Consider the following 27617-nt stretch of genomic DNA (forward strand, 5'->3'; position numbering starts at 1 on the left):
TAGCAGAATTTTATTGGTTCACTCATGAGCTTTTTTAGAACACGGTTTACAGTCGCTCTGGAGTACATTTAATGGGTGAAGGAGGGGATTACGTAGGGGAGGGGCAATGGTTAGGGGTACCACCAGGTGACTTTTCACTCCATGATTTTACTTTCGTTTTACTGAGATCAACGTTCTTAAATTACCACAATCCAAGACAACTCCCAAAACGCAGCCGATGAAAGAGCCTAATGCTGTGGCAGAGTCATCAGATAACCTTAATTTAGATGATTAACACGGTACTTCACAGACACACGCACAAGGGAAAAATGTGTTGCACGGGGCAGTTTTCCCTCCTTGCCCATTGCTGGCCCTGTCTCGCGGAACAAGCGCAGTTACGCTTCAGCCAATTACACTGACTGTGAACCACTCTGGCCGGGTGAGCTGGAGTGTGGAATGCGGAAATGTGAGGGGATAAAACAGCCCACGACTACTTTGTGCCCTGCTTCACAGCCTTAAGGCATGGAAACGCTCTGCCCGCCAACAGATTGCCAATGTAAAAGCAGCCATGGTTTGCAAATCGGAATCCGTCCAAAAATAAATAATCGCCACAAATTAATCAAGCAGTAATTATATCAGTTCACAAATGTTATGACTGACACACTCAGGGGTGCCTGATCAGGACTGCAGCCCGTCCTTGCTGAAGATGTGACAGAAAACCACCAACTCTTGTGATTTCCCCCAGATTTCCTTTGTGGGTGTTACAAAGGAGAGTATCCTTGCATGCTCCAATGCTGTGCACAGAGGAGGGGAGCCAAAGGTTTGCATGGGTGCCGACTACTAGATTTCCCTGTGTGAAGGGACAGTGTTTGAAGCAGCCACAAACAATCCAGCCATGCAGGGCAGGCACCTTGAGAAGGGCCAACACAGAAACAAATCAGATCTCTGACATATCTGCACCATTCTACCACTGCTCCAACGCCTTCCTTTTTTTTTTTTTTTTTTTTTATATTAAATGTTATGTTTGACTTGTCAAACTTTTCATTTTTTTTTTTCTTTTTTTCCCCCGTTTCCTTGTGCTCTTCCTGCTAATACATCATTATTCTGTTTGTTCTTTTACAGTTCTTTGTCGATTTCGATCCAGAATTTAATCACTGTGATGATCAACCAATGGTTGTTTCCTTGGAGCAGTTTTGCCCATCGCTCCTCTGTCGTCATTTGTTGCTCTGAGATTTTGAAGAAGTCTCTAAATATATCACGTTTATTTTTTAGCTCTGGGCACACCATGATTAGATGGAATAGGGTTTCTTGCTCCACTGGGTCTTTACAATAGCGACAGATTGCCGAGATGCTACGTGTTCTATCTATCAATGACAAGTATTCACGCGTCGGTAGGATATTCAGACGAAATCGTAAAAATAAGTCGCGAATTTTCACACTGGGAAATTGAAGTAAGTACGCAGGCATCTCATTGATAGCTCTTACTTCCATAGCGGTGTTTAGATGTCTTTTAAATTTCTTCTGATCTTCTGTTGTTCTTATCCAGTCATTTTCTTGTACTTTCCGTTTGGCATATTGAGGTCTGTTTCTCAGCATTTCTTCAGTAATGCCTTCGTCTTGCATATTTCGTTTGATCTCGCTTATCCACTTTGTTAACGCTGTAATTTGGAATGCATCTTTTTTATCTTTGAAAATTTCCAGTGATGGGATGTTTTCTTGCGAAATGATTTTTCTATATAGGTCCATTTGTTTCCAAAGTACAATGGATTGGATAGATTGGAGGGCAAGTTCATATCGAATTCTAGAGATTGGTAAAGATTTCGGCAGAGCAAGGGTTTTCCTCCAGAATATAGCTTCATATCTTGGCCATTTCAATAGGTGTTGATTTATCAACGATTCGCTCGCATAAGTCAGGATTGGAATGACTTTTTGCTTATACAATAGAGTTGTGGGTTTTACTGTATATGCACCATATTTGCAGTGAAAGAATCGGCCTTGTCTGACAATGATATTGCCTTTTCTTCGATATTTTCTTGCCATTCTTTTTCGTTCTTCGATGGATTTATTATTACACCTAAATATTTTATGGATTTGGTTGCTAGAATGCTTTTGTGTTCTAGGTAGAGATTTGGAGTCCTTTGCTTCTTAGAGTTTTCAGTTATGAGTTTCATCATTTTGGTTTTTTCTGTGTTGATTTGTAAATCATTTTCCTTCATGAATGTTTGCGTTTTGTTCAGTGTTGTTTGTAGACCTTTCACCGTTTTGTCCAAAATAATAATATCATCGGCAAATATTAAAGTTTGGATAGGTTCACTATTTATCTTCGGTGGATTTGCCGTAATGTGTTGAATATTTCGTTCAAACTCATGGGTGTAGAGATTGTAGAGGCAAGCAGCTAGTGGACATCCTTGCTTGAGCCCATTCCATGTGAGTATTGGTGCTGTTGCCTTTCCGTCATTTGAGAGGCGAACTCTGATTGACGTATTCGAGTATAGTTGTTGTATTGGTTTCAGAATGGCCGGTGGGCAACCCCATGCAGCCAATTTGAACCATAGAAGTTGTCGGTTGACTAGGTCAAAGGCCATTTTTAAATCTATAAAGATTGCATATACCTGCTGTACTTTTGTAAATGCTTCGTGTTTTATCATGTTCAGCAGCAGAAGATTAACGTTGGTGCTTATTTTTGATACAAAGCCGGTCTGTCTTTTTGCTAATTTACCATGATGTCTGGCCCAATCAGTTAATTTTTTCTCAAGATAGCCTGCAAATAATTTGCCCAATGGATCTAATAGTGCTATCGGTCTGTAGTTGGTAGGGTTTTTTCTATCTCCTGCCTTGTAGATTGGTATTAAAACGGCTGTCGACCATGTTCGGGGAATCTCATTCGTCTTTTCTATCAGGAGTAAGAGATGTGAGAAGAATTTGGCCCAGTGTTCTGGATTTGCTTTAAGGTTGCTGTTAGCCAGCCCATCAGGTCCTGGGGCCCTAGATGAATTCAGACTCCTCATAGTAGTGGTGATATCTTCTATATCCCATTTTAGGGTCCAGGGTTCAGTGTCTTCTTGTAGACTTGAAGCTGGTTGGAGTATTGGTTTCTTATATAGGTTTTGATAGTGTTTAACCCATATATGTGATTCCACCTCTTGAGTCAGGGTTTGCTTTTTCGATGCGTTGTTCATCAAGGACCACAACTGTCGCGTGTTTTTTCCCCTTAACGCTTTCAAGAGTTCTTCTGCATCATGTTGTTTCGTTGTCATTTTGTATGCTTTCATTATGTGGGCAAATTTTTGATTTTCTTTTTTTATTTCAATTGCATTATTTCCTTTTTTTTTCTTTATTTGTCGGAGTTGTTTGTAGTGTTTCTTTTTTTCTAAAAAGATTTGAAGATTGAAATAATGAGTATGCAACTGTTTGGCTCTTTGTTGATTTCTTGCTGTGGATTGTTGATATTTCTGTAAGATCCAGCCATAGTTTAGTTTATCTTGGTCTTTCATCGCTGTGTCTTTAAATAGGTTAGTTAAATCTCTAGCTTGATGATCTTTAATTCTAAGGCGATTCAACCCGTTAGTTATTTCAAGTTCAGGAAGATTCAAACAATGCTCGCATGAAGGTTCGGCCGGCAAGGAGATGAAGATTTGACGATGGTCGCTATTTGGGTTTGACACATTCGCAGTGCGATTTGTGATTTCCCGAATACCTTCTGTTGTGAAGATATAGTCAATTATTGTGTTGGAGTTTTCTCTTGACCAGGTCGGCAACGGGATGCCTTTTTCGTTGGTGGGTTGCACGCTTAGGCAAATGTTGCGTATCGTCATTTCCTTGATCCATTTTCTCGCTCTCGATGACATTTCGTTAGGTGCCAATTTCTTTCCTTCTTTATCGAAGAGGTGGAAATTGAAATCTCCTGCCAGAATGATTTCGTTTGTGCTATTACTGATATTCAGTCCATCGATTTCCTCACATATAGAGTCGATGAATTTGTTGTCAGACATAGCTGTAGGGTTCCAGTAGATGTTAAAAATCGATAAACGCGTGTATTTTGGAGGATAAGATGTATTGGATTTCTGTATTGACGGAATGTTGATGGTTAGGAATTGTGCCCATGGGTGGATTATTTTACTTTGCAATATACGCCATGTGAGTTTTATTTTTGTTAGTATGAGCATTCCTGAGGCTGGTCTTCCTTGTTGAGAGAATATGGCTGGATTCGTAAATGATCTGTAGCCGTCGCACACCACTTCCTCTTTCAACCATGTTTCCTGGAAACAGATGATATCGACTTCTTCAAGTGTAGATGTCTCTTTTTCCAGAAGATGTCTGTAACCCCTCGTGTTCCAGGAACATAAGGTTGTACGGGGATTCAGTAGGTCTTTTCGTTGTTATAGGTATGTTTTCTTTGTTCTGTGGTTCACTTCTAGATTAGTGCAGGTTCTTGGCTTTTTATTTTGCTCGGGTGGTCTCAAGCTTAGATCGTTGAGCTTTGGTCGCCCTTCTTGGATGGTGTATTGTCTGGTTCGTTTATTGAATATATTCTTGCTAAAGATTTGTAGCGTTCTTGTTTTTTTTTCCGCCATCAAACGAGATACCATTATTTCCTCTGTTTGAAATCCCAGAGTCGATAGGTGATGTTTATTGTCGATGACACATTGCATTGTGTCGTGATTTGAGAAATCAACGTGGGCTTCTTCCATATATTGCTTGTGTGGGAATATGATTAGCTCAATGTCTTCCGTTTTTATGTGAGATAGTTGTGGGATTGCCTTAAACAGGCGTAGGGTATTGGATCTATTTAAGATGACAGGATCTTCAGTGCTTGGGTTGTTCGGAAATATGGCCAGTCGATATGCACATGATGCATTTGACGGATTTTTAAAGATTGGTCTCGAGAGTTTAGGTGTTGTATGAATCGGCGTGTAACCGTTGGTTTCTATGGGTCCTTCTGTCTCATCTGCTGGCCATTTTTCTTCAATTGACACTGTCGAATATGCCAAAGAGATGTTGCTTTGGTGCACATTTTCGATGCTTTCGCTCCGAGTGCAGTCAGATATCGAATTTTCATATTCATCTATTATAATGTGGGATTCATCTTGAGAGTTTATAGAAATGGGGTTGTAGGCTCTTCTGTCATCTTCTGTAGAGATGTCTGTCAGGTTAGTTGAGTTTGCAGGTTTAATTCGCGATTCTTGTCTGGTTAAGTCTTTAAGACTCATTGACTCGTTAGCATGTGGGATAAAATTTGTAGTTCTATCTCTTTTTTCCAGGGTCGAGGATGTTTGTTGGTTAATTGCATCTATGAGTATATCTAATGGTTCCATCGTTGATTGGTTGCCTTGAGTTGTAAGATTTCGAGCTTTATCTTTTTTTCCAGCGATTGGAGTTGGATGTGATAGAGTAGACTGATTATTAGGTAGAGATTTTCTGTTGGTCTTTGTTTTTTCATTATTTGTTTTCTGCGCATTTAGTACCTTTCGCAGAAATGCACGTGACCCGTTTTTAGCAGGTTTTTTGGGCTTTGGTTTATTCGATGAGTCCTGTCCCACTAGTCCTCGTTTTGAAAGATCAAAGATATCAAATGGTGTGCAAGCAGGAGGTTCGGTGGTGTTTTGCCACACAGACACCAGGGGTTGTGGCACTGGCACTGGATAGGGTTGATGGTCATATTGTGTCGTTTGGTCTATTTTCCTCATGTTCAGGTTCGATTGGTTATCTGTCTGAGTTTGTTTAGTGGTCCATTGCAGGTTCGTTGGTACTTGTGCAGATTTTTTTACTTTATCATCTACTATTTTTTTTGTGATAATTGAGAATGTGTCCATTAAATTTAGTTTGTCAGCTCTATCAGCTCTTGCCACTTCGGCTAATCTATTTTGCCATATTCTTGACGATTCAGCTTCATATTTTAGTCTTTCTTGTATTGAGTTTATAAGGGATTCAAACTGCGTTTGCTTGGTCAAGAGCATTGCTAGCAGTGTCGCTTGATCCTTGATAGAATGAACCATCGCTTCTTCAATTTTTAAAAAAGGAATCATAGCTGTTGATAGTACTGCTACCAGAGTGTTTTGCAGATCTAGCATCGTCGTCGGTATTCTTTGTTGGTATTCTATACGATTACTTATATTCCCCAGGTTCACTCCGATGGACGAATTGTTTTTATTTGGATTGTTTTCCAAGGGTTCATTCGTAGGTGAAACGGTTCTGGGTGAACCGATTGGGGTAGATGTCTCCATTTTTCCGATTTGTTTTGGCGTAGTGAATCCGCCAAACACCTCCTTAATTCTTTCTTGTGAATCCATAATCGCATCAATTTCTGTAATGTCGAGAGATAAACGGGCAATTCTTGCTTTGAGTGGATTTGTGGGCTCATCATTTCTCATAGCAGTCGGCAGATGTGTTGTTTGCCATTGCCGTTTGGCTGCCCTTGCACGCTCTTGTAACGGTGTTTGGTAATGAGCTTCTAGTCTCAGATTTTGACCTTGCGTCTCTGGAAGTGATACTGATTTTGTAGCATCACATATGGGGTATATGTGTTCCGGATGGGACGTGGAAGGTGTGTCCAAACGTATGGTTTTTATGTCTATTTTGCCGGATGCAGGTGTGTGTGCTACATGTTCAGGGTTGTCCAGAGTATCCTGGACTTCGGGTTTAACTTTATTTTTGTTATAAGTATTTGGTGTCTTAGAAGTATTCAATGTGGTTTCATCCATATCTCGTTTGATGGTCATATTTTGTGTAGATACTAACGATTCGTCTCGTTTGCCTTGGAGCCTTGTTCGGGGCCTTGTGGTTTCCATGTAGACTTGCGATTCCTATCGCCGATCCAGCCGCAAACAGCAGAAAACAGCCTCGCCCTTTTCTCCACCGCGGGCTTCTCGCCACAAGGGTGACGGAGTGCTGGTTATGTAGGTACTTCCTGTAGGCGTGTCACACGGACGTCAGGTGACGCTTGTCACGTGATGCGGAAATGATGGGTAAGCACGCCGCTCGCTTCAACTGCTATCGGCTCCTGCCAATAGACTAACGCGAGTTGGAGCGGCGCTTCGCCTTTCCTTGGGTCAACAGGTAAGATTCAGGATCGGGTGATCGATTAGTAACTCAGCCGCACAGCAGAAAACAGCCTCGCCCTTTTCTCCACCGCGGGCTTCTCGCCACAAGGGTGACGGAGTGCTGGTTATGTAGGTACTTCCTGTAGGCGTGTCACACGGACGTCAGGTGACGCTTGTCACGTGATGCGGAAATGATGGGTAAGCACGCCGCTCGCTTCAACTGCTATCGGCTCCTGCCAATAGACTAACGCGAGTTGGAGCGGCGCTTCGCCTTTCCTTGGGTCAACAGGTAAGATTCAGGATCGGGTGATCGATTAGTAACTCAGCCGCACAGCAGAAAACAGCCTCGCCCTTTTCTCCACCGCGGGCTTCTCGCCACAAGGGTGACGGAGTGCTGGTTATGTAGGTACTTCCTGTAGGCGTGTCACACGGACGTCAGGTGACGCTTGTCACGTGATGCGGAAATGATGGGTAAGCACGCCGCTCGCTTCAACTGCTATCGGCTCCTGCCAATAGACTAACGCGAGTTGGAGCGGCGCTTCGCCTTTCCTTGGGTCAACAGGTAAGATTCAGGATCGGGTGATCGATTAGTAACTCAGCCGCACAGCAGAAAACAGCCTCGCCCTTTTCTCCACCGCGGGAGGATCCTCCAGGGACACAGAGGCAGCTCGTTTGTTGTGGCTGGCTGTGAGGTTGAACGAGACAACACCTATATACAGGTGACCCATGAAGGGGAGTAGAGAATTGTTTCACTGACCCGGATATGGGAAAGAGTGCAAAGGAGTCTTTGGAATTGAGAGGTTGTACAATTTTCCAACATAATGCTACATCGAAATAGACAGGGGTGAGAAAGGATATGTAAGAATTCCTGAAGAAATTGGGAATCTACAACACTGTACAGAAAAAGCCCAAGATTTACTACTGGGAACAGAGGGTTCTCCCCTAGAAAAGAAGAATGTTCTAGATTACGACACAAGACAATTTGTCCCCTGAAGAATGTCCGACATTGTTGTGGTTCAAGGACAGAAACTTGTACAAGTTGGGTAGTTTGTATTACATTGATAGGGGATAGGCCATTAGTAGTGTGGCACAGGAATCAGAGTGTGAGATGTACACAGAGTGTAAGATCCTTACGGAATATTTACAAACATTACTCACTTATGGTGTTAAAACTTGTGTGGTTTTTAAACATAATGGTCTTATGTACTATGATCATTTTTTATGATTGTTTTATGAAATATATGGAATTGTAATAAAGTTTTGTAATATTTGATACTAGCGTTGTTGTGGTAAGAGGGGTGAATTACACCCATGAAAATATCAGACTTTCTTCTTATATGTAAAAAAAAGGTAGCACATGGTTACAGGCTGCTAAAGGGTTTCACAAATGAGGAACCTGTACTATGTGCAGGTATGCATATGCAGACTGCATGGAATATATGGACACCAATGGGCTAAACATTTCCATCAAAGAATGTATTATTTGACGTACCACTTTTGTTGTCTATGCAATAATCTGTGTATGTAAAAAAGTATATGTTGGCAGCGTAATAAGGCAGCTTCGAATCAGAATAAGGGAACATCTTGCTAACCTTAGGATCCAAAGGTTCCACTTGCAGTACACTGGCAACTCAAACACAAGTTTGCTAATAAACCAGATCTACGTTTCATAGGACTAATGACGGTAAAGAAAGGGAAAAGGGGTGGAGATGCACAATTGAAACTCCGGCAAATGGAAGCCAAATGCATCTGTTACTTACGACGTACAAAGGTTGATCTCAACGCTGATCACAAGATGTATGTCTTTCTGTGACTTGTGGGGCATCGAGAATTACTTTTTCATAGCCAATTTTATTTATTATGAACAACATACATGACCATTTAATGTACTTGCACGTCAAAAGATTTCCCAATCTTTTCATTTTGTAACATTGTTTGAAGAATATGGCATCTACTCAGCATGGTCTCTTCACATTTAGATCCAACATTCATGGTCGGTTTTTAGCTCATGTTATTCTTGAATCAGGCACAATTCTATATCTTTTGAATGGTCAATTCATTAAGGCTGCATTTAGACCATGCATTTGATACCCATGGCAACTTATACCTTTATGTGACATTAGCATATGGATTCATGTCCACTCGCACTACCACATAAAGCCATTTGAGGTGTAACATTTCCTCATGCTCAATTTTGCAATCCAATTACCACATTGGATGAGTAAATAAGAAGCCAAACATCATACAATTAGATCCAATTTATATTTTTGGGTTTTTATATGCTTGACCAACACCAGTGTTGATGCATTTTTTCATCATCTTCAGTGGAAATGGCAACATTAATATCTCTTTCCTAGAATAGTATTCAAGAATATCTGTTAACTAACCAACAGTAAGCAATTTACTATCTGTAGCGTATGGGATAACGTAAAGCTTGCCGACTTTCAAAATCTCAAACATGCGGTTCGTTTACATACACCGCATTGACACGATGAAACGCATGCAGAAGCACGGGAGCCCAGCCTCTGCTATATGCCCCTGCGTTGTGACATGTCAGGCATCAGTCAATGGTGCGCACCATGTCACACGGACGTTGAATATTATTTACACTGTTTTCAAAGGCGGCGCAGCTTCCTCCCACGCGCATCACTGAGGTATAATAGTTCAAGAAGGGGGGAAATGGATAACAGGGGATCTACATTGCAGGGCTCTACCTTGTACCTGCATTGTGGTGCCAGGGCCCACTTTGTGGTATGGGGCAGTTGAGCGAGGGGGGGGCTCTCCGGGGGGGAAAATAGTTGCGCTGCATGTGTGCCCAATAGGCAAACAGGGGCACTACCCATAATTGGTTATGGTTGGGTGAACCGTTTAAGCCGGTTCTAGTGGATACAGTTGGGGGCAGCCAGCAATGGTGGTGAGCAGGGGAGGGTTTACGAAGTAGGGGGCTTGACGGGCGCCTCTCAAGAGGGTCCCGGGAGAAATAGATGTTTGCCGGTCAGGGGTCAGGGAATGCCCACTACCTGCACCTGGCTTTTGGAGAGGGTGCAATGGGTGCCAGGTGTCCATGATTTTAAAAAAAAAGTGGGCGTGGCTAACGGGATTTGAGGGCAGTTGCAATTAAACTGCAGCTTACAAAGCCTCTTTAGACATTTGTGTTGATTACATGCAATTCATAAGTGAAGTGTGTCATTGTACTTTAATCATAGTTTAGGCTAGCGCAACCAACCAGCCCTACATTTTCTTTTGTGGATTTCTGTTTGAGGTTGTGAGTGGAGTCTCATAGGCTTGGTGCAGCCAACCTTACCCTATTTTAGGACACCTAGCGCACTTTAAGATCTACTCAATCCCGGTTTTTCGTACTGAAAATCTGGTCACCCTCCTATTGCATGGTGCTACACTTTCAATTGAGAACAAAATAAATTACAGAAGCAGCAATACACTCTTTTGTGGAGCGTCATCTAGGAAAGAGCCCTTCATTTAGACAACAAACAAAAGCATAAAATAGAAAATGAATTCCTGTTTAAAGTATTGTTGTTTAAGTGGTCTACTTATCAATTTTAAGTACAAGTCAATAAAACAGCATTACAATTGCCATTATTAAATTATTTGGGAGGGGCAGTGCAGTGTAGGGTAGCAGTAGAGGCGCAATGAGTGTGGGGCGTATTCTGGTGTTTCACCCTGGGGGGAAATCTGGTCTAGATTAGAAACTGCCCTGAGAGGCAGAGGCGTTCCTAGTGGGTGGCGGGACTGCGGGACTGTGGGGGGGGGCTATAGACCGCGTCTTTTGGTTGTAGCCCCGGATAGAAGCTCAGGGGCTACAAACAAAAAGGCTAGCTAGCCCCGGGTCCGGACAGTCCCAAAATTAGCGTAGCCCTGGATCTTTTCCAGACCTAGCAACACCCCCTGCTGAGAGGAGGGAGATCTGGGACCTTTTTAAGTTAAAATGCTTGGTCACCGGCACACTCCGCTTTCCTTTGATGTTGCCGTGCGCTCTCCGGAAAGGTGTTAAAGTCCAACTTGCGCAAGTTTAAAGGAATGAATCTGAGGCAATTGCCAAAGTGTATCAGTGTGTTAAAGCGGCGCGCTGGCAGCTGGTGTTCCGGCGGCAACAAGCAGTCAGCCGGCGCCACCTGTTCATTCTACCTCGACACCAGGCAGCCTGGACTCGGCCACGGCGCTACTCAAATACGGCGCTTACCTGTTGGGGCAGAGAGATGCGTGGCTTAGAGCTCCCCTGGTTCTGCCCAGTTCCTCGGGGTCGGCTGACCGAGCCGCTCTGCGCCCCCCCACCCCCCGCCCGGTAGACGTGTTCAGTTCTTCAGTCAGGCGAGGCGGGTACTGCCGAATGCTCCCCCCACACAGGCACCTGCACTACCGGTTCAGCTTGTGAGCCACACCTAGAACTCACACACACAGCAGTGACGGGGCGCAGTAGGACGCAAAGCAGGGCGGCTCATGCTGCGAGGGCACCACGCTGTCCCCAGGCCGTGCACGCACACAGAGGCGACCGCTCCCCTCGCTGCCCAGAGCAGCGCATACACTCGATATCGAGACTAAATCCTCGGCCATTCATGGACAAGGTGTAGCCTTGGGAGTGGCCCATAAGGGACCAGAACGAATTCATGAGAGGCCCGTGCTTTGCAAAGCTCGGAGGGATGGTTGGGAGAGAGTCAGTCACTTGCCAATCAGATCCTGCCATCTTCCTGACTGATCAGTAGAACAATCGATAGCAGGTTTACTGCAGATCCTGGCAAACATAATGTACTAGCTTAAAAAAAATAGAGCAGATTACAGTTCCAGTCTAAACACCCTCAATGCAAACCCTCTCCCCTGTCCCCTAATAGCAATTACGGACAGTATTACCCAGGGCTCTTAAGTTTTCCGTGAGAAGGCCAGTCCTGTCCATTTTCCTTTTGGATTCTGGGACCCGTAGTCTTTTCCTTCCCATTTGAAAATTAGGAACACAAGTCCCAGAATTTCAAACGAGGACTGGCCTTCTGGCCTTGGGAAGTTGAGAGCTCCGATTGCTTCGCTCCAACTTATCGTTTATAGAGCCCTGTTCTCAGTATGACTCAGTATCAGTTGATGTATTCTCCTTCAATCCTAGCCCGCTCAAATTATCCTCTCTCAGACTTTCATTTACTTACCTCCATTTTCTGCCCCTTATTTTACGCACACTTATGTAAGGTACTGTTTTAAATGGAGCGGCGTTCACTCAAGAAAGAATCCGACGATTAGCAAAGTGAACCGTATTAATAGACAGATAACGGGTTAATAAGTGGCTGAGCGGTAGGCCGGTGATGGCCGGGGCTGCTGCTCCGTGCCCCCTCTGCTCCTGAATACGCGCCTACTCTACGCATAGCTCATTGGAACCTTACCCGCGCTGCTGCATCCACGGGGACCCGACTTGCATCCTGAAACCCTCCCTTTCTTGGAATAAGATGCTATTATGTATTCAATTAGTTTCACAATCCTGAAACCTGCCCCAGCATTCTTCTTTGCCTTGTGGGCCTGATCACGGCTGCTGGATGAAGCACACGGCCACTAGAACATGTCATTCTGGCTGTGTCCGACAGAACGTTCTCTTCAACAGATTAAGAAGTGATACTGCTGGATTGCCATCGTTGAGCTCTTAAGGTTTCTTGATTGATTCGTAAAGTATTTAAGTGGGAGTGTTTGATAACTATTGTGCAAATCCGAAGGTTCTCTATCTGGAACTTTGTTTCCTGAACAATGCCACCCTCTCCATGTTCCACACCCTACGGTCATCAGCGAGGGCATCATTTCGCCCTCTCCTGAGGCTAAGCACCGGTTTCAGTGTGCTGTACTTCAATGGGGTGAGGTGGTCTTTATGATTAAGTCCGACTTTCACCTAGTCCCCTCCTGCAATACGTGATGTTTGTGTGGAGGTTGCATTGGTTGTAATGGGCTTGCTTCCTTGTATATTCTTTACTCTCATAGGATTTCTTCTATCAGAACAGCCTCGTAGTCTCACATCTGGGATCAAAAACCGTATTCATGAATAGCGATCTTTCATGTGGACAGGCAAAAGACTGGTAGCACTGTTGGGAGCGCCCTCATGAGCAGCAATTGCTTCATTGCCAGTGTACTAAGAATCTTTCTGCGAAGCCACGGCTAGCTGGACACTGCCCTTAATGAAACCATTGGCCCTTTCCACCTGGCCATTAGACTGTGGCTGATAAAGGGCAGCTTGTGCCGAATTATATAATAGTTAGAAATGTGTTCATCTCAATAAACACTACCAGGAGCCAATGGTCTGTGACTGTGTGTTTGGAAAGGCCTTCCCTATCGAACTGAAGTGTGTTCATGACTGTAGTCGTCCTAATTTTAGGCACTACGTACAGCTCGATCCATTTGGACTAATAGTCCATGTATTCTAAACACCCTGTAAGTTCCAACCTTTTCTCATGGTTTTGCAGGGAGGCCTGACATTTCTTGTGTTTTTTCATAGAATGCATCAACAATTCCATTATCTACACCTGAATCTATGCCTGGCCACTAATAATCCTCTCTAATGAGTTGCTTGGTGTGACTCCCAGATGCCCCTTGTGGATTTGCCTATGATTCTCTACCATGATGCTAAGTGGGGAATGGCTTTGTCATCCCTGAAAATTACATTGTCGGTCGAGGAGAGTTCTGCATCTACTTGCCTGAAAGGCCTCAACGAGGGTGCAAGCGTTCTGGTTCTTTCATCAAGCCACTCATTCGTTGGCCACAATACTTTCCAGGTCACACAATTTTGGTCAAGTGGTTAAGCCAGGATTAGAATCCATGTATTCCAGAACCAAATTCTGCTGTGCAGCCACTAAATCTCACCACTCATCTCTTAGGAGGTCTTCCCCTCTACCCCTTTGCCACTATGCTCCCCTTCTATTTCATATCCTGTCCTGTGGGAGGTGTTAGGGTGGTATGGAAAAAATAGGTTCCTATATTAAGAGCAACATATTTTCTTTTGAGTGTATGTAAATGTTAAAGTATATTTATACCGCGCACCATCACCACCGTAGTGGTCCCGTGTATGCGAAAGTAGACTAGGCGATTGTCAATTCACACATGCCACAGCACTACCCAGTAGCCATCACTGGAAATTCATCTCTAGTTCCGAACACCACGAGCAAGGCATTGTGGGTACGCAAATTAGCCCAAATGCAAACCTTTCACTCCTGAAAATTGTCTGTTTTACAGGGCAGTACAATTTTATTCATAGCTTAATTATCCCAAGACAGACATTTCTCAATCAACACAAGACGGAGACTGCCGACAACTTCATACCAAGGCCGGGAGGATAGCTCAGGGGCAACTTTCAGTAACTTGAAAGCAAAGACAACGCAGAGAAACAGGTTTAAATCCTGGTCCCGTGCTTAGCAGTATTAGGTGCATAATAAAATATTAATTAATACCCATTTTCACCCATATTAGGGAGCATGAGTGCCATATTGTCCGACATCCTTCTTTTTAGCGTTTCTTTACTGGGCGACTGTGTCAGTAATCGATTTGCAGGCTTGTGGTTGGGGCATGTGTAGCAAAGTTATGGTGGGGTTAAACAGGCTTGAAAATAAAGTTTTCAACTGACAAGTCAAAGTAGACCAAACCATTTGAGCCAAGTCACACAAGCCACAGCACCACCTAGTAACCGTTACTGAAAGTAACGGGCGACTGTCAGTAATCGATTTGCAGGCTTGTGGTTGGGGCATGTGTAGCAAAGTTATGGTGGGGTTAAACAGGCTTGAAAATAAAGTTTTCAACTGACAAGTCAAAGTAGACCAAACCATTTGAGCCAAGTCACACAAGCCACAGCACCACCTAGTAACCGTTACTGAAAGTTCACCTCCTCTTCATAGCCACACGAGCAAGGTGTTTTAAGTATGCAAATTAGACCAAACGAAATTCAGTCAAGTGCTGCAGTACCGTCAATCTAGATTAATAATACTGCTAAACTAAGGGTGGTTGCTGGACCATATGGCTGCGTCTGTGTGAGGAAAGTGGACAGGGACGTCATTTGGGGGTCGCCAGTGCGACCTCTGAGGTCTCCCTTGCCACCTCTGTGGTCTCCCATGCAATCTCTAAAAAAAAAATATGAAACTTTTTTTTTTTTTGCAATGCAAGTTCCTGGGCTGTGGCCAGCACCATGTAGCTCTTTAATTCTGGAGTGGCGGGCTTTCTTGTTCAGGCCCCTTAAAAAAAGAAGAAAAATAAAATGAGGGCCACAAGTCTAACACTTTCAGCACTGAACCTAACTAAGAAAGAATAGGAATGGCAAAAAATGTGTCTTTCTGGAATTAAATACAATAATTGCTATACTCAAAGGTTTATTTCAGGCACACTTCAGGGGTTAAGTCACTGATTTAGTCTGTTCTCAAACGCCTCATCTCAGCCTTTCATCCTTCTGAGGTCGATAAATGGGTACCAACACAGGTTGAGTAACAGTGGGTGTATATGTCTTCTATGTAAAGCGCTTAAGCGTAAGTGTTATATAATGACACATCATTATCATTTGGTCATGGTCGTCTGCTTGCATTCATAGTAATTTGGTAATATGGGCCTATATACACTGATCTTAACGACACATATGGCGATCCATCTAGGTATGAAATGTACATCAGTGATATAGTGATATCGTAAACATATTTTTCCTAGTGTACAATGCTATGTGATGCCACTTCCTGCTTTGTGAACGGGTGAAAAGTTGTGTTCCACGCTTCCCGCGATATCACTTTGGGGTGGGGTCAAATGACACCACTTCCTGTGATGTCATCAGGGGTCAAAGGTCGTGTGATGTCACTTCCGCTACCCCTGGCATTTTGATGAAATGACGTCCCTGAAAGTGGAACCGAAAATGGAGCTGTTGACCGCAGGGTGAGTAGCATACAACCACAAGCTACAAAAACCTAAGCAGAAGTGTAAAAATCACCCCTTTTGAAGGCGCTCCAAACTGAAATCCGTTTAGACCCAATTATAGTTAAACAAGTTTATTAACCTAATGAATAAACAGATAACAATACTGTTGCAGAACATTAAAAAATTGTTTAGTGAGTGTTAGTAAACGACTTCCTAATCAGTGAAGATCAGATCCTGAATCAGGGTAAATCAAAATGTAAGCTGCCTCAAAAGTAAACTATCCAAGCAGTCCGACAAAGTAAGCTGCCAAAAAAAAAAATGTATATAACAAAAAGGAAACCATCCAAAAGAAACCGAAGAGGGGGTACAGTTGTCGATGTATTTGGCACCAGTTTCCTCTGCCCTGCAGCTCTATACGTGTATCCTGTCCCGCGTGAGAGGCAAACAGGATACACGTATGTGGATGGCCTTTTATATCTGCCAAACCCGCATATATTTGGCTTTCCATAATAGATCATTACTGAATACAGGAAACACAGAGCTAAAGATAAATTGGGACAAATATGTTCAGAGGTAAGAGGAGGAATGGACCTCTTAATGTAGACAGACCGTCTGGTGGTGGCCAGCCACGCGTTTATATATTAAGGGTTGCGAGCATGGCCTCAACTGCCAATTGATTTGATGAGGATGTGGCCCACTGGGAGAAGCTGCCTCTGAACCTAACTGGGAAATGTCCTTCCCATGATTTCTCTACATTGTCCAGCATTCACCAGGTCCTCTGAGGCAGACGACTGCCACAAAATCAAGGCGCCCAGAGCACTGATCTGGAAGAACAGCATACAGAGGGCAGCAATAGCTGCACCCCCACAACTCGGCTTGTAATGGAGGTTTGGGACCTAATCTGCAATGGGACTATACAGATTCCCAGCTGGAAGTGGTGAATAACTGGAAATTATAAAATCTCACCAATCAAGTAGTTTGGATGGAAGTGGCAGGTCTTGGAAAGAGGGTATAAAGAAGGCGTTACACAACAAGCTACATCTACTGCCCAGAGCATCTAGAGTGTTCCCTGAGACAGGCTCACCACAGGTTGCATGCATGTACGTCCGCATGTACACATACAAAGGGCTGTGTGTGTAACTGCGTGTGAATCTGTGAACGTGTCTCTGTGTGTGCATGTTAATGGGTCCCAGTGCAGTTTGAATGTGCGCCTGTGTTTAATTCCTATGTGTATGTGCCTGTGACAGTGTGCGAGGTGGGGAGTTGGGGGGGGGGGTGAAGATCACGACGGGGGCTACGTGTACGAGAGGAAAGAACAAAGTGCATGCACAGTGAAACTAAACTTACAAAGCATGGACATGGCTTTGTATTTGTAGTAAGTTATGGGCATAGCCAAAATGAATGCATCATTTCTTGCATATATTATCGCAGCCAATTTGGGTATGGCTTCTTGCTGTGGCATTATGGGCAACGCCAAATGATTATGTATCTAAGGACACTGGTATATATTGGCACAGCCAGCATGGACATGTGGTGTTATGAGCAAATCCAAAATTAGTGTGCAATTACTTGGGGATACTTGCATACATTGGCTGAGCCAGCAAGGGCAGGTTTTCCTAAAATAGAATTAGTCGATTAAGGGCTAAGCCAAAATGGCTGTGTAATTATGGGGGTATTTGAATATATTTTATAGCATGGACAGGTTTTTATACAGCACATTACTGGTATTGTAGACAAAGCCCACACAAGTGTGATCTAACCGGCATAAAATTGGCAGCCAGCATCGTCATGTTTTCCTATTGTGGCATTAGTAGATTATGGGCAAAGCCAACACGAGTGCACTCGTACATGGGAAGACTGCTTACATTAGCAAGAACAGCATGGGCATGCCTTCTTACAATACATTACTTGCTATTGTAGACAAAGCCCACATGAGTGTATTCTCACTGTCATATATTTGGCACAGCCACTATGGACACATTTTCTAACAGTGGCATTAGGCACAGCAGGCATGAAGAGTGATCCTGTGTACTGTGGGTGGGTGGCCCGATGTCTGTTGGATTTGTTCAAGTGTTGCCTTACAAAACCGATTGTGAACTGTATGACTATTTACCCAATTTTTTACCAAAAGTGAAAAATAAAAGGACATTTTAAATAATGGGTAAACATCATTCTTGGGGGCGAGGGACCCCCTTGGTTGGTAAGGGCTCCTTTGGTACGCTTGGCCACTAACTAACTTGTTGAAATATTTTAGCCCTGCAACTGCAGAGGTTAAGGTTGCGAAAGGATCTAGGGGAAGATGATGAGATGGGTTGGGTAGGAAATAAGGAGAATAACTGCAAAGCTTTGGACTAGCAAGGACTGGAAGGGGAAGGAACAGGAGATTGCCACAGGTGGTAGAAGAAGGGACTATTACTGGAACTTGTGGGAGAAGACGACAAGGAGTGTGAAACAGTAGAGGGGAGGGTGAGACACAGAAAAAGAAAGGAAAAGAGGGAGAAACCGAGTGACAGACCACGTCCTGCACATGAATCCAGAAGCTAATTGGATGGCACCCAACAGCATCATACAAACAACAAAGTGCTGCTGAGATGTGACAAAGAGGGTTCCTTACACCAAGAACTCTGGGGGCTGTGAGAAGGCTCCATCATTGCGTCAGCCCTTCCCCTGTTTCGATGTTAGACATGAACAGTGCACATCGCTTCTGGCATCTTCCCTCTCACCACCATTGTATCGCCGTAGTGAGAGATGTTACTCACTGAGACCGCCCTACAGGCCCTACACAGACAATGTCACATAGGCTATAAACCTGCAGGGAATGGAACGACTGAATGAGGTGTAATTAAGAAGGCAAATGACAACGTGGCTGAGGTCAACACTAGAAACATTAGAAACAAAGCACATGCACATCCAACACAAAGATACACAAACACTAGGTCAAATCACACTTCGACACGAAGAACATGCTTCCTTCCATCCACTAGGTTAGAAAACATATACTCTCTGTTATGCTGAAATGCAAGACGTACGTGACTGCACAAAAAGCTTGCTTAAAGCAGAACGCAACTACGAGTGGCCATGTAAACCAAGATGGAGGGCTCAACCACACTACATCGAGAAGCCTCAAGATTGCAGAGGGACCCGGTCTTGCTTTACCAGCAGAAACGCCAAGCCTGAACAGCTCAGAGAGCAAGTGCACATGTTTTGCCAAGGTTATCAAGGAAGGAAAGGTTTGAACTAGCACCGGAAAAGTACAGACTGTAAACAGGTACCAGACGTGAGACACAAACCGTTCAGGGGAAGCAAAGAAACAAATGTTACTAGGTCAGATTCCCACCAACTTAACCAGACATCCAAAGGAAAGTAGCACAAACAAATCTCTAGAGGCCAAGGAAGGTAATGACACTCACAGTAAAGGGGATACAATACTTTGCAGAATAATTTGAAATGCTGTCTCTGCACACGTGACTTGCAACTTGCAGAAAATGCCTATTCATTAGAGCCAGACATCGGCAGAGAGAGACCTTCGATCCCATCCATTTCTTTAGGGCAAAAGATACAAGACATTGTAAAGTTGAAAGCTAAATGTCCTAGCTCTTGATCTAGGAATCAGAAAATGGTAACCTCATGAGAGCAAGCAGCACCTTGGGGCCATTCTCATCACCTTCAATTGTTGCTCACGTGCTGGTAACCATCTAGAGTGCCAAGGCTGAGAAAGCCACCACTTACCTCTTCACCTTTAACGCTCACCTCAACAGTATAGCAGCCACCACTCACAGAGTGCCCTGATGACATTTTCCCCATCTTTTTGTAGGTTGTCTCAGGCAGAGCTACTAGATATGGCCTGACCAATCAGTGTAGTAACCCCCTATAGAATCTATACTTGAGTCCATCACCCAATCCCATCCCGCCTTAGGTTTTTGAAATGTATCTTTTATTATGATGTCATTTTCGCTTAAAAACTGTTGACAAGTCTGAAACGAGAAATTGGAAAAATCGCTGGGATATCCATTGCTGTTTCTATTTTATGTGGGTTCTGTCGAATAAAACCGTACTTTGTCACATTACAGGGCCCCTCCATTTTTTTGGGTGCAGGATTCCCCCTGGCCCGTCCACCTGGTTATACATAGGGGTTTCCCTCCCCATTACAACATATGGTAGCAGAGGACGGTTTGCCAATCCCCTTGGTGATTTTACTGCTTTTTCCCAACGTGAGCCTGAAGGACTATGATGTGCCCCGGGAGGATTGGATTATCAATCACGCGTGACTCAGACGGTCATCAGGAGGCCCCTTGGTGAAATTCTTGCCCGCGGGATGCCCTGCAGACCAGAAGGCTGAGTAGCAGATTGAAGGTGTCGGCTGACCAATGGATGCAGGTATGAGAACATTCATCTGACAAACAAAAGGTGGGAGGGAGATGTTATATAAGTTGTGGGGGGAGAAGTGATGAAGTTCCCCTGTGACCAGGGCTGTAGCTAGGGTTGTGGATGGTGGCACCTTATTACGTGTTACAGAAAAAATAAAACGAAGAAAAAAACAAAGAGAAGATTCCCTGTGTTGAGGCATAGAAGAAGGGCCATGACCCTAAGACGGCAGTTACAAGAAGAGAACAATCCCTTGCCGTGAGTGAATCAAGAAGACAGCTGTGGGGGTGGGGTCTTTTGGTTATTGTGTTGCTTTAAGAGTGCACTCATGTCTTGTGCATGTATAGAGGTTATTGATGTCAGTGGAGAGAGATGAGGAAGATTGGCGGAGGAGAACCCACTGGAGATAGGTTGTAAATAGGATTTGGAAGTTTGATAAGGAGGTTGTCGGCCCATGATGGGGGGTACACAGATTAGCGAAGTGACAAAAAAGAGCTTAGTTTTTCAGAATGAGGTAATAGCTGAAGAGTGGGCAGCCGGCTCAAGGTTGTGAAAAGGTTATGTTGATATTGAGGCTCCAGGAGCAGATGGAGGTTTGGGATTGGCCTTAAACAGTGGAATTCATAGTATGGGCGGCGGTTGTGGTGCGTGCCCCAATTGGTGTTGGTGAAGCCAGAGAAGCTTGCGGAAAGGCTCGAGAAGTGTTGAAATTTGAAAACAAATATATTGATTCTTGATAAAAGATTGTGGAAATAGAGTGAAAACATATGGGGTACAAACACAAGCCCATTTTGAGGTCAAGTATCAGTAGTCAGAAGTGTGACATACTACCATGAGACAAAAACAACAATCAGGGACTAGATTGAAAATCTGGGTGGGAAAACACTTTCGTGCCTCTGCTATAACCCATCGTTTTTTCACCCACATGAACGGAAAAAGGAACACTCTTGTACACTTTATCTTAAAGTAAAGACAAAAAAAGGCTTGGAGGACACTACCACTGTCCATCAGCGGAAGCACACTCTGACCCTGTCAGGAGGGGCTGGCCCTAGGTTGACGCTGATGCGCCGCCTATCTAAAAGGGGAAAGGGGGAGCAGGCTGTCCCTACTTAATATAGCATCATGAGTTAGCTCAATTAAAAGTCCAAAAAGGAAGTGACCCGTACAAGGTACACACGAATGAACCTGATTGTTCGCAAGATAAACATTGCCTTGAGGAATTTCGCATACATTTATTAACCAGCTGGGCAGTCTGTTCTCAAAGTGTGTTTGCTGGTCACCCCTGGATGTTAAAAAAAAGTCCAACATGGGGGATCAAGATAAAAATGCTCACAGGTGCCCTGTTACCATGAGCAGATGCAAGCTAATTCAAAGACATGTATCCCAACATAACTCTAGGATATCGTCAGAGTAACATGAGGTTGACCAGTTTCAAAGACTGGAATTGCTGGTGTCATCTTCAGGATCTGATCATTCGAACTTTGGCATAACTCTTTAGAAATCAGCAAATCCGAAGTTCAGCATTCACTCCTGTCTCCTATGGAAAGGGGGGACAAGATCAAACCCGAAGACTAAAACTGCCTTCAACATTAAGGCAGAGGGGTGTGGGTATTCATATACAATTAATGTTGGTGTCTAGTTGGTGACATTCATTCTGTTGTAACTGTGGACAGTCCAGAGAATTACTCATTCTTAGTGATGTACTCTTCAAGCAAAAGAACCCCATAAAATCATGGGCATTCGATCAATCTTATGCAAAAGGCAATGTATGATAAGCGATGTAGCATCAGTTTGCAGGATTATATATTCATCAGGCTTGCAAGGCTATACTATCACATACCTCATTGCTCCAGACTTGGAAGATGTGTCAGAAGGAGAGGGGACATGGGTGCCAAAAACGTTGCCACTCCTCGGCTGGCGATGTCAGGCAGAGGTGTAGTTACCTTGTGTCTATTGGAAAAGGAAAATGCAAGTGTGACGTGCCCCATCAGCCAAGCTCTGTATTAGTCTGAGGAGGCCTCTACTGTCATTCATGTCTCAAACAAGCAGTACGCGTGCCCTCACACAGGGAGGCTACTCGATGGTATAGCGGCTCCCTCCAGAATATAATACAGAGCTTGGCTGACGGGGCACGTCCCGCTTATGTTTTCCTTTTCCAATAGACACAAGGTAACTGCACCTGTGGTAGACATCGCCAGGCGAGGAGTGGCAATGTTTTTGGCACCCCTCTCCTTCTGAAAACATCTTTCAAGTCTGGAGCAACAAGGTATGTGATAGTATAGCCTTGCAAGCATGATGAATATATAATCCTGCAAACTGATGCTACATCGCTTACTGTACATTGCCTTTCGCATAAGATTGAACACCCATGATTTTATGGGGTTCGTTTGCTTGAAGAGTACATCACTAAGAATGAGTAGCTCCCTGAATTGTCCACAATTACGACAGAATGAATGTCACACCAACTAGACACCAACATTAATTGTATACTAATGTCCACACCCACACCCCTCTTCCTTAATGTTGAACGCAGTTTAAGACTACGGTTTTGATCTTGTGTCTCCCCTTTCCATAGGAGACGGGGGTGAATGTAAAGAGTAATACCAAAGTTCATATGATCAGGTCCTGAAGAAGAGGACACCAGCAATTTGAGTCATTGAAACCGGTCAACCTCATGTTACTAGAATTATGTTGGGATACATGTCTTTGAATTAGCTCGCAACTGCTCATGGTAAAAGCGCAAATTTGAGCATTTTTATCTTGATCCCCATGTGGGACTTTTCTCAACACCCAGGAGCAACTAGCAAACACACTTTGAGAACAGACTGCCTAGCTGGTTAATAAATTATTGCGAAATTCCCCCAGGCAATGTTTATCTTGCGAATAATCAGGGTCATTCATGTGTACCTTGTACGGGTCACTTCCTTTGTGGACTTTCAATTGCGCTAACTCACGATGCTATATTGTTAAGTAGGGACAGCTTTCTCATTCTTTCCCCTCTTTAGATAGGTGGCGCATTACCATCAACCTAGGGCCAGCACCTACCGACAGGGTCACGGTGTGCTTCCACTGAGGGACAGTGGTAGTGCCCTCAAAGCCCTTTTTGGCTTTACTTTAAGATAAAGTGTACAAGAGAGTGTTCCCTTTTTCATTCATGTGTGTGAAAATACTACCATGGGAGACACTCCCTTAGTGTATATGTCAATTCCCTTCCGTGTTATAAAGTTAAGATTTGTAAGAATAGCGCGGAATGGACTCGCAAGACAGTGGGCAAGATGGTAAAACCTTGGCCCCAGGAGGGCAGTCTTTCAAAACCTGTGCTGAAACACATGACCTAATACTTACATGCCGCATATACGGGCAAGAACCTACAAAACAAGCTAGCAATACTAGAAGTATGAAAGATGTTCAGGGAACAGGGTGGAGAACCAACCCAGGAGAGACAGGATACTTAAGAAGCACAACATGGGGGGCAACGCACCCATGGCTGCTGCTCCTCCTCCTTCTCCCCAGAGCACTGATCCACGAAGCGAGGGACAGGAATTTTACCCATTGAAAGAATAGAAGGCAGCGACAGGTTACACCAACACCATATATGCACCCCGTTGTGAAGACCCAATAAATGGAGGCAAGTTAGATAGCTCACAGTCACTACCCATGTGCGATGAATATAAGGACTGCCATGAGTTCCAGGCGAAGCTAGCAGAGAGAGACATGGAAGGGGCAACAGCTGACAGGTGCAAATGGGTGGGAGGACAAATATTGCTTAAACTACATGGACAGCACAAAGGTGACTCCAAAGACAGAGAGGGAAGCCTAAAAGAAACAGGACCAAGAGGAAGAAGCGTGTCAGAGAAGGAGGAAGAAAGAATGGGGGAAAAGCGATAGAAGACTTGGAGGGAAAGGAAGGAAAGAAAGTGACAGGAGAGAAGGAGGAGGGAATTAGAAGAAGCACGGGGGAAAGGAAAGGGAAGACGGGGAGACAATGAGAAAAAAGAAGGAGGAAAGGGAAAGGCAGAAGGGAGAGTAGCAAGTGATGTGGATGAAAAAAGGGAGAAACAAGTGCAATTGAGCAGAGAGGGGAAGAGAAGGGAAATTCAAAGGCTCGTCCAAGAGAGTCTACGCGAGAGTGAGGAGAAAAGTAAAGAACATGAGTGGGAAAGAATAAAGAGTTGGGAGGGACGTGTTAGGGAACTGGAAGAGATACTGAAGAATCATACGCTGGGGATGAGGGAGAGGGGGATACGAAGGAGGATTGGGACATTTTATCGAAGCTGAAGGGATAGCAGGGCTAGCTTTAAAGTAGCGAGGAGCACAGCGGGGTTCCCACAAAGGGAGGAGCCAGGTTCATTAGACAGAGCCATGAATGGGCAGCGGGGAAAAGCATATTAAAATGGCTGAATTTTGAGGAGGAGGAGGAAGGAGAGTGACGCCAGTTATGGGACACTGGGATCAGATGAGGAAAAGGGGGAACTGAAGAAGAAGAAGAAAGGAAAAGCGCACACGGCCCTTCCGAGGGTGCAAGACCATAACAGGAGGCAGAGTTGTCAGAGGAAGAGGAGGAAGAGAAAGGTCCATACTTAAGACAAACACTAAGCGCCCAAAGGGCCGCTCACATAGCCTTAATGAGGTCACCCTGTATGCCCAGAGGCTGAGAGCATTACCAGGACGAAAAAAGGAGAGCAGGACTGAAGCATTCACAGTAACAAAAGGCATGAACGTGCCCAAGAATTACGCAGAGATAACCCAATTCCTGCTATTAGAAAAGGGGGAGAATGGCCACAATATATACCATGGCCACAAATGGACAAGGATAACCTGAGATGTAAATCGCAATCATTGACAGCGGTGGCGGGAAAACGATTTATGAAATAGAGAAACACAGCAGGGATGATCCTCAGCAGTGGGCAACATTAAAAGCTTGCTTGCGCCATTCATTGAGAGAGTAAAACAAAAGAGGTGATGGTTGGAAGGTTTTGAATTAATCTTAACCTCTGGCATTTCTCTGGGCAACCCTCCAGAACATAGTTCTTCCGCTGCAAAGCCATTACAAAATGGGAAAGACCTGTTTGTGGCATTGGTGGCAGTACCTGACTAACTTGCATATGGCTGGACCCTTTTGCAATGGTGCAGACGGGCTAAAAAGTAGTGGTGTGGAAGGTTGCCCAGAGCAGTGCCAGTGGTTTAGATTAATTCAAAACCTTCCACTCATCACTTTTTTGCTTTTATTCTTGGGGAGAGGGCTGACGGCATTTGGAAGCGAGCAGGATTTCCTGGGGTGACTGCACAGAACACGACACATGACAGAGCACCTTTTATTAACTGCAGGGCAGCTGTATGGCAGGCACTCAATATAATATCCTGACACGTCAGACATAAGCAAGATCATGGACCACAAAACACATGAGGATGAGGACCCCATTGAATACATTCAAGAGATTCAAGAGCATTGGAATCTTGAGACTCACGTGCCGTAGGACAAGACAGTAGGTCTATTCTATCACATATTAAGCCAGGGATTACCAGAGTATGTGCAAACGCGATTGAAGAAATTAATGGGGATGGAGGCGAGACCAGGGCAAGAGATTCAGCTGACTATAGTACACTAGTGCAGCTTAATGTACAAGATTGCCAGAAAGAAAACTGGACGAAGCAAAGTTAGTTCAGAAATAATTGTCAAAATAGTAAATGGAAGGGAAAATGTTAACAAGTGGAGAGGAAGAGGTTATGCAAGACACCCCAACACAATCACAACAGGCATGCAGGAAGATTGGACGCATAGCTTGAGTGTGCAGAAGCAGGGGAGGGGTACAGCAGAACTGTCAAGACCCAAGGTGGTGGGGGAGAGTGTTTGGTAGCCTACACTGCAGAGCCACCTGACTACTATGTCCAAGATCACTTGCAGTATCAGACACATGTGCCACAAATACAACAAGCACCCCAAGCACCAGTACAGCCACAACCACAGCAGACACACATGCAGACGCAACAAGTGCAGACACAACCCCAAGGACCAACACAGCAGAATATCGTGGCTACATGGAATCCAAACACTTCAGTACAGACTCCGGCATCCCAAATAGGGAACATGATGGTAGTGCAAGGGAACCCTTTCACCAGGACAGGGGTGACCCTGTACCCACAATAGGTCAGCCCACAGACTGACTTGATATGCTACTGAACACACCAGCCTTGGTGGTGCACCAGAAAGACTAAGATAGATGGGTTACCCAAAATGGTCACACACAAGAAGAAAAGGTCCCTGAAACTGAACTGAGTAAAGAGAGGAAATTATGTCTCCAGCAAGATGGATGTGGCACTTAACGAGATCCCAGAGGAGCATGAGCTGTTCAGCAGAATAGAGATGTTCTTCGTCACTGTTGCTGGAATACAGGAAAATGTGAATGCTAAGTGGTTGCAGATTACATGTTGGGAGCCGTTACAGAACAATAGTAATGGGGTTCCAACGCCATAAAGTCTCATGACACTTCAAAATAACTATGTCCTCAACCTTACTACAGCAATGGAGGGTGGCGTATGCACAAAGATCGGGACGTCCTGCTGTACTTACACACCTGCCCACGAGGAGTAAAATGGGACCCTTACAGAAGCAATAATGCCGCTACCCGCCGTACTTGCATTCTAGAATGGAGGAAGAAACAAACTTAGTGGGGCGGATGACGATTGGCTGGTGTATGTCTTTTCCTGCATCCCCTCCTGGATGGCCAACAGGTTAAAAGCACTCGTAGCTGCATTAGTGCAAGTCTTATTTGGATTTTGAGTCATTAGAGTACCAATAGCAAAATGCAAGAAGACGACCGAGAAAACCATAGCAATTAAAATATTAGTAGCTGTGGATACTAAGGTAGATGAGCGCACAGAAACATTTGAAGTTCTGCAGTAACGCCTGAAACTCAGTCCCCTCTCTCCTTGGGTACAACATATTTATTTTTTTATCCCTGGGAGGCCTGAAATTACGTGGGACATTGGGTATGGTGCAAGCCAGATGAGTTCTGCTATATTACCTTGAGTGTGGATGAACATGTGAAGTATCATGATAACCTGTGGGGGGTGGCGAATGCGTGGACCTCCAAGGCACACATTAGCGGGGAAGGTCCTCTATTAAGTGTGGTAGATGACTCGACCACGGGGGGGGGGGATAAAGAGAGGCAGATGAACATGTCCATCATTGCGTCGGCCCTACACCCATTTCGGCATTACAGCCATGAACGGTGCTCATGGCTCTTGGTATCTACCCCCTCACCACCATTGTACCGCCAGGGTGCGATTTTACTCACTGAGGCAGCAATACAGACAATACCCAGATGATGTAACTGAGGCAATAAACCTGCAGGCGATGGAACAACTGAACAA

At 44.4% G+C, this 27617-nt stretch overlaps 1 protein-coding gene across 5 annotated transcripts in view; it reads right to left on the bottom strand.

Annotated features, from left to right (window-relative positions):
• Positions 1 to 27617, bottom strand: part of ATP13A2 (ATPase cation transporting 13A2) — a 749950-nt gene that overhangs the window by 559450 nt on the left and 162883 nt on the right. The window contains exon 1 of one of the 5 annotated variants that reach the window (XM_069611126.1): positions 11218 to 11357. The exons of the other annotated variants lie outside the window; for them this stretch is intronic. The gene's annotated coding sequence lies outside the window, so the exon portion shown is untranslated. Of the gene's footprint in view, positions 1 to 11217; positions 11358 to 27617 lie in introns of those variants that run through there. 5 annotated transcript variants of the gene reach the window in all.

This window comes from Ambystoma mexicanum, chromosome 8 (assembly GCF_040938575.1).
Source record: "Ambystoma mexicanum isolate Mex_15411 chromosome 8, UKY_AmexF1_1, whole genome shotgun sequence".
Taxonomy (NCBI): domain Eukaryota; kingdom Metazoa; phylum Chordata; class Amphibia; order Caudata; family Ambystomatidae; genus Ambystoma; species Ambystoma mexicanum.